A 14,531-nucleotide genomic window follows, 5' to 3' on the forward strand; every position below is an offset into this window, starting at 1 on the left:
TTCCATGAAGGGGCTGGCATCTGTTACTGATCACAGCTAAGCTGCAATGCAGCCAACACAGAAGACCAGAAATCTCTGCTGTCACTGGAATAGTGGATTCACTGTAATGGTATTTATACTTTCTGACATTTTGCTCATCACTTGTGCAAGTATAGGGAAGTCTCAGTCTTGGGAATAGGTGGCAATTCTTAGAAGTTAGAAGAAGACCTTTCACAATATATTTCTTTATTTTAAATTGTATATATCACTAAAAAAGAACAGTAGGGCTGCTTAGGGTGTTTTTATATCTCCAGTGCATTGTGGATATATGGGCTGTTGAAGTTTAGGCTGCCCAGTATGCAAAATTCCCCATCAAGTAAGGGAGGTGTTAACAGATTTTTTTTCTTCTCTCGGGGCATTTACTTTTTCCCTGCTTGACATTCCTAATCATAAGAGGGCAACGTCTTTCAGAGTAAAAACAAAAAGACAAAGTCCCCCAGAGAACAGACTTTTGCAGCAAGGTCTGGTGAGATTTGATGTCAGTTGTGATCACTGAGAACTCCTCACTCTTGTTACTTCCTGACATTGCAGCGCCAGGAGGAGCAGATGCATAACATAAACCGCCCTGCATTTAGGTATCGGGGGGAATGATGCCCTCATACCTGGGATAAGTTGGGGATATGGATGTGACAATTGTTGCTTGCACGTTGCAGCTTTACTCCTTTCTTGCTGCAGTAATGACCACACAGCACAGCTCTCCTTTGCTAGAGAAGAATCTCTGTAAACACCGTTTTGTTGCAGGCGAAACTTGCATATCAGGTGCCTTAAATTTTAAAATTCAAGATTTTTGCAATGTAGTGGAGGGGAAAAATGTTTTAATCAGCTCCTCTATCCCTTTTTAGTGATAAATACAGTTTAACCCCCTAACCCCCAGAGCTTTTTTCAGTTTTGCGTCTTCCCAGAGCTTTTTTATTTTTCCGTCAATATGGCCATGTGAGGGCTTGTTTTTTGCGGGACGAGTTGTACTTTTGAACGACATCATTGGATTTACCATTCTAGAAAACGGGAAAAAATTCCAAGTGAGATGAAATTGCAAAAGAAGTGCAATCCCACTCTTGTTTTTTGTCTTTTTTACTAGGTTCACCAAATGCTAAAACTGACCTGCCATTATGATTCCAAAAATGTTCCAAACTTTGTTAAAAAAAAAAACAAAAAAACAAATGTGCCATTTTCGGGTACCCTTAGCGTCTCCTTTTTTCATGATCTCGGGTTGGGTGAGGGCTTATTTTTTGCATGCCAAGCTGGCATTTTTAATGATACCAATTTGTTGCAGATACAATCTTTTGATTGCCCGTTATTACGTTTTAATGTAATGTCGCAGCGACCAAAAAAAAAAAGTGATTCTGGCCTTTTGACTTTTTTTTTTCTCCCTATTCCGTTTAGCAGTCAGGTTAATCCTTTTTTTTTTATTGATGTATTATTGAGGCATGAAACATGCAATTATGCTGCAGAGCAGGTGCCCCGTCGACTCGACCTGTCAGCAGGCTGCATTATGAATAGCTAATCAGAGCACCACATAAAGACCCCCCCCCCCCCCCCACACACACACACACACACACACACACACACACACACACACGCCGCCACCCAACACGAGGGATGTTATTCTGGATTATCTCAATGAGAATAACTGTTTAACTCCATATCAGCATGGGTTTATGAGAAATCGCTCCTGTCAAACCAATCTAATCAGTTTTTATGAAGAGGTAAGCTATAGACTGGACCACGGTGAGTCATTGGACGTGGTATATCTCGATTTTTCCAAAGCGTTTGATACCGTGCCGCACAAGAGGTTGGTACACAAAATGAGAATGCTTGGTCTGGGGGAAAATGTGTGTAAATGGGTTAGTAACTGGCTTAGTGATAGAAAGCAGAGGGTGGTTATAAATGGTATAGTCTCTAACTGGGTCGCTGTGACCAGTGGGGTACCGCAGGGGTCAGTATTGGGACCTGTTCTCTTCAACATATTCATTAATGATCTGGTAGAAGGTTTACACAGTAAAATATCGATATTTGCAGATGATACAAAACTATGTAAAGCAGTTAATACAAGAGAAGATAGTATTCTGCTACAGATGGATCTGGATAAGTTGGAAACTTGGGCTGAAAGGTGGCAGATGAGGTTTAACAATGATAAATGTAAGGTTATACACATGGGAAGAAGGAATCAATGTCACCATTACACACTGAACGGGAAACCACTGGGTAAATCTGACAGGGAGAAGGACTTGGGGATCCTAGTTAATGATAAACTTACCTGGAGCAGCCAGTGCCAGGCAGCAGCTGCCAAGGCAAACAGGATCATGGGGTGCATTAAAAGAGGTCTGGATACACATGATGAGAGCATTATACTGCCTCTGTACAAATCCCTAGTTAGACCGCACATGGAGTACTGTGTCCAGTTTTGGGCACCGGTGCTCAGGAAGGATATAATGGAACTAGAGAGAGTACAAAGGAGGGCAACAAAATTAATAAAGGGGATGGGAGAACTACAATACCCAGATAGATTAGCGAAATTAGGATTATTTAGTCTAGAAAAAAGACGACTGAGGGGCGATCTAATAACCATGTATAAGTATATAAGGGGACAATACAAATATCTCGCTGAGGATCTGTTTATACCAAGGAAGGTGACGGGCACAAGGGGGCATTCTTTGCGTCTGGAGGAGAGAAGGTTTTTCCACCAACATAGAAGAGGATTCTTTACTGTTAGGGCAGTGAGAATCTGGAATTGCTTGCCTGAGGAGGTGGTGATGGCGAACTCAGTCGAGGGGTTCAAGAGAGGCCTGGATGTCTTCCTGGAGCAGAACAATATTGTATCATACAATTATTAGGTTCTGTAGAAGGACGTAGATCTGGGTATTTATTATAATGGAATATAGGCTGAACTGGATGGACAAATGTCTTTTTTCGGCCTTACTAACTATGTTACTATGTTACTATGTTACTAACTAAAACTGAAAAGAAAGATTAAACAACAACCATAAGGTGGATTTCATCAACCAAGGTATCATTTTAATCAGTATAACGGTGTCGACCTGACACTGTCTGTAGGTTACTGTGCCCAATTCTGCTGACAGGTTCCCTTTAACATAATATCCCATACATGCACATATACATGGCATATATTGAGTACCATATATACTCGAGTATAAGCCGACCCGAGTATAAGCCGAGGCACCTAATTTTACCACAAAAAGCTGGGAAAACTTATTGACTCGAGTATAAGTCGGGCCTCCTCATCCCCATCCTGGTATGCAAGGCTTCCTCATCCATATTCTGGTATGCATTGTCCCCTCATCCGTTTCCTTTTCTGAATGGCTCCTCGTCCCTTTCCTTCTCTGCATGGCACTTCGTCCCTATCCTTGTCTGTATGGCTCCTCATTCCTATCCTGGTATGATTGGCCCCCATCCCTATCCTTGTATGCATGCCTCCATCCTTATCCTTGTATGCATTGTCCCCTCATACCTATCCTTGTATGACTGGCCCCATCCCTATCCTTGTATGAATGGCTCCATCCCTTTCCTTGTATGCATGGCCCTATCCCTTTCCTGGTATGATTGGCCCCCATCCCTATCCTGGTATGATTGGCCCCATCCCTATCCTGGTATGCATTACTCAATCCTTATCCTGGTATGATTGACCCCATCAAAAAACATAAAAAAATAAACCATTATACTTCCCTTCCTTACCCCCTCGCAGCTTCTTGTTCTGGAGCCAGCAGCAACTTTGTTTGTATGCAGCGCATGGCAGGGACGTCATGCGGTGCTCACAAGCAGAGCACAGCTGCCGGAATACTCACTGCTCCCCACGCCGGAACGAAGTGCGTGGAGCGCAGTGAGTATTAAGTAGCGTAGCGCGCACAGTGTCAGGAGCCGGGCGGTCACGTGTGCACCACTTAGTTTTCACCTCACTCCACTCCAAAGATTGAGTCTCAAATTCCTGATTTTATGGCCCAATCAGGAATCCAATTTGACACTACCAGTCTCACAGAGATCGATTTTTATTTTTGTCCTTCACATGGTGATAGTGAAGAAGCCAGAAGTTTGGCAATATTGGAATGTTGATGTTTTATACAACACTCCAGTTTTGCGCATGGCTATGACCAGGAAATGCTTTGAGACTATTCAGAAATTCCTGCATTTGAAGGATAATGCAAAGTGTCCACCCCAAGCTTTGACTCAAACTTTGACTGACTTTTCAAGATTAGGCCAGTCATTAATCACTTCAGCAACAAATTTGCTGAGGTAAACATTCCCCAAAGAGAAATCTACGTAGATGAGTCGCTGTTACACTTCAAAGGGAGGCTTAAATTCCAGCAATACCTGCCCCGTAAAGTCCAGGTATGGAGAAAAATTATACAAACTGTGCGAGGGTACCTCAGGGTACACAGATTTGGGGTTTATGAGGGAAAGGACACCCGGATTCAACTTCCTGAATGCCCACCCCTGTCCTGAGACTGAGTGGGAAAATTGTGTGGGAATAAGTTTTCACCCACTGCTGGATCAAGGTTATCCCCTCTACTTGGATAACTTTTAACACCAGCATCCCACTCTTCGAATCCCTCTCTGCCAGAGCTACCCCAGCATGTGGTACTGTCTGCAAAAATCAGAGAGGATTTCCTAGGTTGCTTATTGGGCAACTGCTCAGAAAGAGCAAGAGCAGAGCCCAATGTAGCGACAACCTGTTCCTTTCTTGACCACCTTACATGGAAATGGCAGCACCCCCACCTCTGTACGAGGTACCTCTACACAGGTTCCTAATCTAGACTGTATCCTGGTGTACAAATAAAAACATGGAGGGAGTTGATCTCTCTGATCAAGTCCACCATCCCTACAGTGCCATGCGAAAGGCTAAGGTGTGGTACAAGAAGCTGGCCGTGCACCTCGTAGAGCTAGCAATGTATAACACGTACGTGCTCTCACGACCTGCAGGCCAGAACAGCACATTCCTTCAGTTTCAGGAGGTAGTGATCAAGGAAGGTAGTACTTCTGGAACTGAAGATGCTTGTAACGTACCATGGCAAGATTTCCTAGGTAAGTCCCTCAAACTGCATAGAGGAGAAGGTAACAAAAAAGGTGAAAAGTATGTTACAGAAGGGGGATAAGAGAGAACACCACTTGGCAATGCACCTGGCCTGTGCATAAGACTATTTCAAACTGTACCACTCATCCGTGGATTACTACATTTATTTCTCATTTACTCTAATTTATTGCATGACTTGTTGTACTCTACACAACTCACATACAGTGCCTACAAGTAGTATTCAACCCCCTGCAGATTTAGCAGGTTTACACATTTGGAATTAACTTGGCATTGTGACATTTGGACTGTAGAGCAGCCTAGAAGTGTGAAATGCACTGCAGCAAAAAAAGAATGTTATTTCTCTGTTTGTTTTTTTAAATTGTGAAAAGTCTTTTCAGAGGGTCATTTATTATTCAACCCCTCAACCCACCAGAATTCTGTTTGGTTCCCCTAAAGTATTAAGAAGTAGTTCAGGCACAAAGAACAATGAGCTTCACATGTTTGGATTAATTATCTCTTTTTCCAGCCTTTTCTGACTATTTAAGACCCTCCCCAAACTTGTGAACAGCACTCATACATGGTCAACATGGGAAAGACAAAGGAGCATTCCAAGGCCATCAGAGACAAGATCGTGGAGGGTCACAAGGCTGGCAAGGGGTACAAAACCCTTTCCAAGGAGTTGGGCCTACCTGTCTCCACTGTTGGGAGCATCATCCGGAAGTGGAAGGCTTATGGAACTACTGTTAGCCTTCCACGGCCTGGACAGCCTTTGAAAGTTTCCTCCCGTGCCAAGGCCAGGCTTGTCCGAAGAGTCAAGGCTAACCCAAGGACAACAAGGAAGGAGCTCCGGGAAGATCTCATGGCAGTGGGGACATTGGTTTCAGTCAATACCATAAGTAACGTACTCCACCGCAATGGTCTCCGTTCCAGACGAGCCCGTAAGGTACCTTTACTTTCAAAGCGTCATGTCAAGGCTCGTCTACAGTTTGCTCATGATCACTTGGAGGACTCTGAGACTGACTGGTTCAAGGTTCTCTGGTCTGATGAGACCAAGATCGAGATCTTTGGTGCCAACTACACACGTGACGTTTGGAGACTGGATGGCACTGCATATGACCCCAAGAATACCATCCCTACAGTCAAGCATGGTGGTGGCAGCATCATGCTGTGGGGCTGTTTCTCAGCCAAGGGGCCTGGCCATCTGGTCCGCATCCATGGGAAGATGGATAGCACGGCCTACCTGGAGATTTTGGCCAAGAACCTCCGCTCCTCCATCAAGGATCTTAAGATGGGTCGTCATTTCATCTTCCAACAAGACAACGACCCAAAGCACACAGCCAAGAAAACCAAGGCCTGGTTCAAGAGGCAAAAAATCAAGGTGTTGCAGTGGCCTAGTCAGTCTCCTGACCTTAACCCAATTGAAAACTTGTGGAAGGAGCTCAAGATTAAAGTCCACATGAGACACCCAAAGAACCTAGATAACTTGGAGAAGATCTGCATGGAGGAGTGGGCCAAGATAACTCCAGAGATCTGTGCCGGCCTGATCAGGTCTTATAAAAGACGATTATTAGCTGTAATTGCAAACAAAGGTTATTCCACAAAATATTAAACCTAGGGGTTGAATAATAATTGACCCACACTTTTATGTTTAAAAATTATAAAAATTTAACTGAGCAACAAAACTTTTTGGTTTGTAAGATTTATGCATCTGTTCATAAATCCTGCTCTTGTTTGAAGTTTGAAGGCTCTAACTTATTTGCATCTTATTAAATCTGCAGGGGGTTGAATACTACTTGTAGGCACTGTATGCTGACCCGATGCAGTCTACACAACTCGCATATGCCACCACATTATAAAATTCACATACCACATATACACTTAGTTTCAATATATGATCACTTTTTATGGGATTTTCTAATGTTTTGGCATCTCAAGGGCTCTGCTCTTCAAAATGTCACTCCTTCCTTTTGGAGATCGGCGGTGTTCCCAAAGTAGTTTTCCGCCACATATGGAGTAACAGTGTACTCCGGAGAACTTGCACAGAAAATTAGGGGGTCCGTTTTCTCCTGTTATCCTTGCGAAAATACAAAACAAATTGGAGCTAAAGCAACTTTTTTATGGGAAAAATTAGATTTTCTATTTTCACAGCTCAATGTCATAACATTTTTGAAGCACCTGGGGGTCCAAGGTGGTCAACACACATCTAGATAAATTCCTTGATGGGGTCTAGTTTCCAAAAGGGCATCACTTGTGGTGGGTTTCCACTGTTTAGGCACATCAGGGGCACTCCAAACGCAGCATGGCGTCCCTTTCCTTCCGAGCCCTGCCGTGTGCCCAAACAGTAGTTTCCCACAACATACACAGGAGAAATTGCATCACAAATTTTGGGATCCATTTTCTCCTGTTACCCTTGTGAAAATGCAAAATTTGTGGCTAACATTTTTGTGGGAAAAAGTAAAATGTTCATTTCTCTCTCCACATTGCCTTAATTCCTGTGAAGCACCTAAAGGGTTAATAAACTTATTGAATGTGGTTTTTGAACAGTTTTTAAAATAGTGTCACTTTTTGTTACTTTCTATAACATAGGCCCCTCAGTCACTACAAATGTGATTTAATCATCCCCAATTAAAATGGTTTTGTAAATTTTGTTGGAATGATGAGAAACTTCTAACCCTTCTAACTTCCTAATAAAAATTAAAATTTTAAAAGTAAAAAATGGTTAAAAAATGATGCAGCTGTAAAGCATACATGTGGGAAATATTATTTATTAACTATTTTGTATGACATGACTCTCTAGTTTAAGGGCTTAAAAATTTAAAAGTTGGAAAATTGTGAATTTTTCTAAATTTTCACCAAATTTCCAATATTTTCACAAATAACTGCAAAAGATATTGTCCTAAATTTACCACTAGCATAAAGTACAATATGTCACGAAAAAACCGTCTTCAAATCAGAGGGAGTTGTTGGTGTTCCAGAGTTGTTACCTCACTAAGTGAAACTGGTTAGAATTGTAAAATTTGGCCTTCGTGGAAAAAAAGCTGGGTTGTGAAGGGATTAAAAATGTAAAAAATAAATTAAATTAACGTTCAAATTGCATTACTTACCTCATCCAAAGTAAAGTACAAAAAAAATGAAAAAAGACACATTTATGAGCTTATATTTTTTATCCACATAAAGCACCACTCCAGCTGTTTGTTTGTTTTTTTGTGTTTTTTACTTCAATGCTGGAATGGTACTACTACTTCTAAGTTCCCTGACCCTAGCCATAAATACCAGCTGCTACTGTCTTCAGATCTTCCCGGCGCCGCGCCGGTCCTGGACAGCCATCTTGTGACCAACTGCTAAGGGACCAAAAGTCAGAGGTAATGGTCACAAGCTCTCAATATAAGTCTATAATAGCCTTGTTCTGGTTCTCAGAGACTAATCGGAGCGGCGCCGATGAAATATGAGACTAGAAGCAGGAAACTTAGATTAGTAGCACCACTCCAGTGATATAATAAAAAAAAATATGCTCTACTATATATATCAAATGTCCATTTGAGGATTCTTGCCCACCTTGAAATAGTCATAATAAACAAAATCCCTTGTAAATATCCCAGGGACAGAGAGGCATAAGCAAATAGAGTAAACTAATTAAAATATATCATTTATTACAACATAAGTTAAAACCATAAGTAACAATACAACAAGGGAATTTCTCTGAATAGATAAAGCTGGGAGCAACAACAGAGGCCAGAGATAGTAATATGAAAGACAGCAAAACTGAGTCACAAACACTGATGCACAATAGGACCATGCAGAGTAAAAGACCGCTTAGGACAGTGTTCACCTATCATACAATGCACAGTGCTAACCAAATGTGAAGCATAATACTGCGCGGTAATTCAGCCATGTATGGCTAACGTCCTAACCGTGTGAGAGAACAGACAAAATGCCCCCTATTGAGGAAGCCAGTCAGGCGAAACGGTGCTGTTGGGGTAGCTGAGGAGTGCCTTTGGCCAGGAGTAACACTATTGTAAGTTGTACTTTATTTATTTATGGGCAGCTTGTTACTATAGGGCACATTTGCACCTTAGAAAATTTTGTCTGTTCGAAACTTGAATGTGGAGTGAAGCGGTTAAAAGATAAAATTTTGTGAAAGGTCCTACTTAACCCCTTAACGACCGCCGATACGCCTTTTAACGGCGGCAGTTAAGGGTACTTAAACCACAGCGCCGTTAATTAACGACGCTGTGGAAAAAGTAAATAGCGCCCCTCAGAGTCCGATTTTCTCTGGGGTCTTGGCTCTGGGGTCCAGGGGTAGCTGAGACCCCAGAGAACATGATTCGGGTCGGTTTTTACCGACCCCGCTTTTGCGATCGCCGGTAATTAACCGTTTACCGGCGATCGCAAAAAAACGTGATTTTCCCTTCCCCCATGACGGCACACCTGAGAGAGGGGATCCGCCCAGCCAGGACAGGAAACCCTACTGAAAATAAAAGGGCGGTACCTCTCCCTCGCTTCAGTTGGGTTTCCTGTCCTGACAGGGACCCTCTTACTGAACATGGCGGTTCACTTACCCAGGTCCCGTCCCGGCGTGGAAGAACAGGCAGCGCCTGTGCGTCGGGTTCGGGGGTCTGGAAGCGCCGTCCGCAGGTCCTCCGGGTCTCTGCGTCCGAGCGGGCGTTGAGCAGCATGGTCAGAGGGCTGTGTTCCCTTCCATGGCTGCCACGCCGCCCTCCCCTCTCTGCTGGCGTCCAGGTGCGGTGGCCGTTTCCGGGTCGCTCGCCTGACGTCACGCGCAAGGCACGCTGGGAATGGGCGTGCCCGTGTGACGTCGGGGGCGGGCGCCGGATCCAAGATGGCGGCACCCATGATGAGAACGCCGGCCGGTGAAAGGGAACTCCGGCGGCACGGCAGAGAGTGGGAGGGGGTTAATTTGGGCACCGAAGGAGGCGGGGAGTGCAGTGGTCCCCCCATAAAAGGGGGTTAGACCACAGAAGACGCGCTCATGTCCATAAACTTCACCATGGAAGTAGGACAACAGGAGCAGCAGCAGCAGGAGCAGCAGCCGCCTTCACAGCAGCAGCAGCAGCAGCAGCAAATGGAGCTCTCACCAGATGCCTTGCTGAGCCACCAGCATACCAAGAGCAGCCGCTCAAGTGGTAGGAACAGCAGTCGCTCTGTCCGGCAGGATTCGTCGGCGTCCAGGAGGGACGCTTCACGTGCATCTGTCCAGCCTCCAAAATCGGTACCCTTGATTGTCGGTGGTGGTGAGTGATCTACGTGAATGTAACCCTTATGGTAACAGGGTCCATTTTTGTCTGTTTTGATCACTAGGGGTCCAGGAAAGCGGTTGGTAAAACAAAGAACCGAGAGTGTGCCCTTTGTAGAAACCCGCTTGCAGTTCAGTGGCAGAAGGATCTCTGTGCTGACTGCATTACGAAAACCATACAAAAAGAGACCCCTAATTTTGCCACTAGCCTAAAAGCCATAATACAGGCTGAAATAAAAGACTCCTTAAAATTGGCCCTTAGCGAACCAAGAAGGAGAAGCCGTAAGGCGTCCACAGACTCAGATGCCTCTCAGAGACAGGGGAGTCATAAAACATCCCGGTCTCCCTCTACCTCCTCGGCCTCTGTCCAGTCTTCAGATTCCTCCTCGGACAGTGATTCAGGAGGTCGTCCATGTTTCCCAACTGAGGACGTAGATAAACTGGTCAAAGCAGTTAGATCTGCAATGGGGCTTAAAGAGGAGAAGACACCTAGGTCACTAGAAGATGTCATGTTTGGTGGCCTAGAAGAGAATAGGAAACGCACGTTTCCAGTTAATGCAAAAATAAAAGCATTAATTGACAAAGAGTGGAAAAAGCCCGAAAAAATGGGTTCCTTGCCCTCTTCATCCAAAAGGAGATATCCTTTTGAGGATAAAGACTCTGAGTCCTGGGAGAAAATCCCTAAGATTGACGGGGCAGTAGCCAAATGTTTAAAAAAATCATCCCTTCCGTTAGCGGACTCTGGTGTTCTCAAAGACCCGCTTGATAAAAAAGCAGATAGTTTCCTGAGACACATCTGGGAAGCCTCAGCCGCCTTAAGCCGGCGATTGCGGGAACATGTACGGCCCGTGCCCTAATGGTCTGGCTACATCAGGTAGAAGATCAACTGAAAAACAAAGTACCCAGAAATATTTCTTTGCTACAAGGAGCAGCAGCTTTTTTGGCAGACTCTTCTGCGGATTCCGCAAGACTAACAGCTAGAGCCGCGGGTTTGTCCAACGCGGCAAGAAGAGCCCTCTGGCTCAAAGGTTGCCCGGGGGATTTGCCATCTAAACACAAACTGTGTTCTATCCCTTGTGACGGCCAACTTCTCTTCGGTAAAAAACTTGAAGACATCCTGGAACATGCAGGAGATAAGAAGAAAGGTTTTCCCAACATCCCTAAAGATCCTAAAAAACCTTTTTTTCGGAGGGGGAGAGGAAAAATTGGGACTTTAGAGATAAGAGGATCGGGCTATATGTTTAAAGGGCCCTCCACATCGGCAAAAAAATCCCCCCAATGACATTACGCCAGAAGTGGGAGGAAGACTCTCCCTCTTCTTTCCGGCCTGGGTAAATATCTCCCCCAGTATCTGGGTCACGAACATCATCAGAGACGGCCTAAAAATAAAATTCGTCTGTCCTCCCAGACGAAACTTCATAATAACTCCCCGACGGAAGTCTCAGCAGGAACAATCTGCCCTAGAAACCGAGATCTTGGGACTTGTCCACAAAAAGGTTCTTCAGGAGGTCCCGGTTCAGGAAGAAGGAGAGGGGTTTTACTCCCCCCTCTTCTTGATCCAAAAACCGGATGGTTCTTGGAGAACTATTATAAATCTAAGAAAGCTCAACCAATCCATAGAGAACTACACTTTCAAGATGGAGTCTATAAACACGACCATAAAACTTCTCTTCCAGCACTGCTTCATGGCAGTAATAGACTTAAAGGATGCTTACTACCATATACCAATACATCAGGAATATCGGAAATACTTGAGGGTAGCTCTCTATATTCAAAATCAGGTAAAGCATTTTCAATATACAGCTCTTCCATTCGGCCTGTCTACAGCCCCCAGAGTTTTCACCAAAGTGATGGTGGAAGTGATGTCATACCTCCGGTCCCGGGATGTAGTAATTGTCCCATATCTGGACGATTTCCTGGTAATAGGGAGGTCAGAGTCCCACTGCACTCATCAAATATCAGTGGTAACATCAACTCTAATGGAGCTGGGATGGATAATAAACATCCCCAAATCCAGACTACTGCCAGTAAAAATACAGTCCTTCCTGGGGTTAATACTGGACTCCGAGCGTCAGCTCTGCCTCCTTCCACAAAACAAAGTGGACAAGATAATAAACCTGACCAGTACAGCAATACGTCAACCCGCAATGACTCTCAGAAAGGCGATGTCCCTTCTAGGCTCATTAACATCGTGTATACCGGCAGTAGAATGGGCACAATTCCACCTAAGACAACTACAGTGGGAAGTTCTCTCAGCTCAAAGACTGTTAAGAGGGCATTTAGAAGGAAATCTATGTCTCTCCCTGAGCGTAAGGGATTCCCTAGCTTGGTGGACTGTAGAACACCACCTGACAAAGGGGGTCCGGTGGAAAAATCCGGTCATAGACATCATCACGACCGACGCAAGCGGTACAGGTTGGGGAGCTCATCTGAGCTCTCACTCTGTACAAGGTACCTGATCCATAAGAGAAAAAAACTATGGATCAAACGAAAAAGAGCTATGGGCAGTGGAGAAAGCCCTAAGACATTTTCTCCCTTTACTCCAGGGTCGCCATACTCGAATCCTAACAGACAATCGAGCAGTGGTGGCGTATGTCAATCATCAGGGAGGAACGAGGTCCAAAGGCCTCATGAATGCGTCAAAACTCCTCTTCCAACTGGCGGAACAACACCTGTTATCTCTGTCGGCACTACACATCAGGGGCATAGAAAACACTCAAGCAGACTTCCTGAGTCGCAGAGGCTTAAGACAGGGGGAATGGTCCTTAAACCCCCAGATATTTCAGCAAATAGTCCAAGCCTGGGGCTCACCAGAAATAGACTTGTTTGCCAATTCTCACAACAAAAAGTCAGAAAATTCTGCTCCTTGAATCCAAGAGAACATCCCTTCGCAGTAGATGCCCTACTAATACCTTGGAAGTTTTCTCTGGCCTACGCATTCCCCCCGATAGTGATGATCCCAGCTGTGATCCGGAAGATCAGAGAGGATCAGGCGAGGATTATCCTCATAGCTCCATTTTGGCCAAGGAGACCATGGTTCTCCCTTCTAAGACAGATGTCGTTAACAGATCCATGGATTTTGCCAGAAATTCCGGACCTACTAACCCAGGGCCCAGTAACCCACTCTCAGGTGAAGGGCTTCCATCTGGCAGCCTGGAATTTGAGAGGGCGTTACTAAGTCGCCATGGATTCTCACCAGGTTTAATCTCCACCCTGTTGAAAAGCAGAAAACCCATAACTTCTAGAATCTATGGTAGGACATGGAAAAAATTTCTTGACTTCCTGGGTGAACCATTGGGGGAGGTGGCTCCAGTGGGTCCTATCCTAGAATTTCTGCAAGCAGGATTACATCTTGGGTTAGCAACCAGCACCCTTAAAGTTCAGGTTTCAGCCTTGGGGGCCCTGTATAACTGTAATCTTGCCTCAAATAGATGGGTTTCACGATTCATAAAATCTTGCAGTAGATCTCGGCCGGTCGTTATCCCAAAAATCCCTCCTTGGGATCTAAATTTGGTCTTAGAAGCTCTAACTAAACACCCGTTCGAGCCCTTACAGGAGTTATCACCTAAATTACTTACCCTTAAAACAGTTCTTCTAGTAGCCCTAACATCGGCACGTAGGGTAAGTGATTTGCAAGCCCTGTCAATATCCCCTCCTTATACTCAGGTTTTTGATGACAGGATCGTTCTAAGACCGGACCCGGCTTATCTCCCCAAGGTGGTTCAAAAGTTCCATAGGAGTCAAGAGATTACCTTACCATCTTTCTGTAGTAATCCCAAAAATCCAGGGGAACAAAAGTTCCACATGCTAGATGTGAGAAGATCTATGTTACAGTACATATCTATGACTAGTCAGTGGAGGAAAGACCAAACCCTATTCATAGCCTTTCAGGGTAGCAAAAGAGGGTGTGGGGTAGCTAAAAGTACTATTGATAGATGGATTAGGGAGGCCATTAGTTTATCCTACTCTGCGGGTGGCACTCCGGTTCCTGAAGGCATCAAGGCTCACTCTACCAGAGCCATGGCTACCTCCTGGGCGGAAAAGGCTGAGGTATCAATTGATCAAATTTGCAAGGCCGCTACCTGGTCCTCACCCTCAACTTTTTTCAAGCACTACCGGCTAGACCTTTCCTCCTCTGCTGACCTAACCTTTGGTAGAAGGGTACTCCAAGCGGTGGTCCCTCCCTAAGGTTTCATTCTACAAAAGTCTCTC

At 44.7% G+C, this 14,531-nt stretch overlaps 1 protein-coding gene across 1 annotated transcript in view; it reads left to right on the forward strand.

The window, feature by feature from the left end:
- Positions 1 to 14,531, forward strand: part of GOLM1 (golgi membrane protein 1) — a 167,924-nt gene that overhangs the window by 143,414 nt on the left and 9,979 nt on the right. The window lies entirely within an intron of this gene.

Source organism: Ranitomeya imitator, chromosome 1 (assembly GCF_032444005.1).
Source record: "Ranitomeya imitator isolate aRanImi1 chromosome 1, aRanImi1.pri, whole genome shotgun sequence".
NCBI classification, from domain to species: domain Eukaryota; kingdom Metazoa; phylum Chordata; class Amphibia; order Anura; family Dendrobatidae; genus Ranitomeya; species Ranitomeya imitator.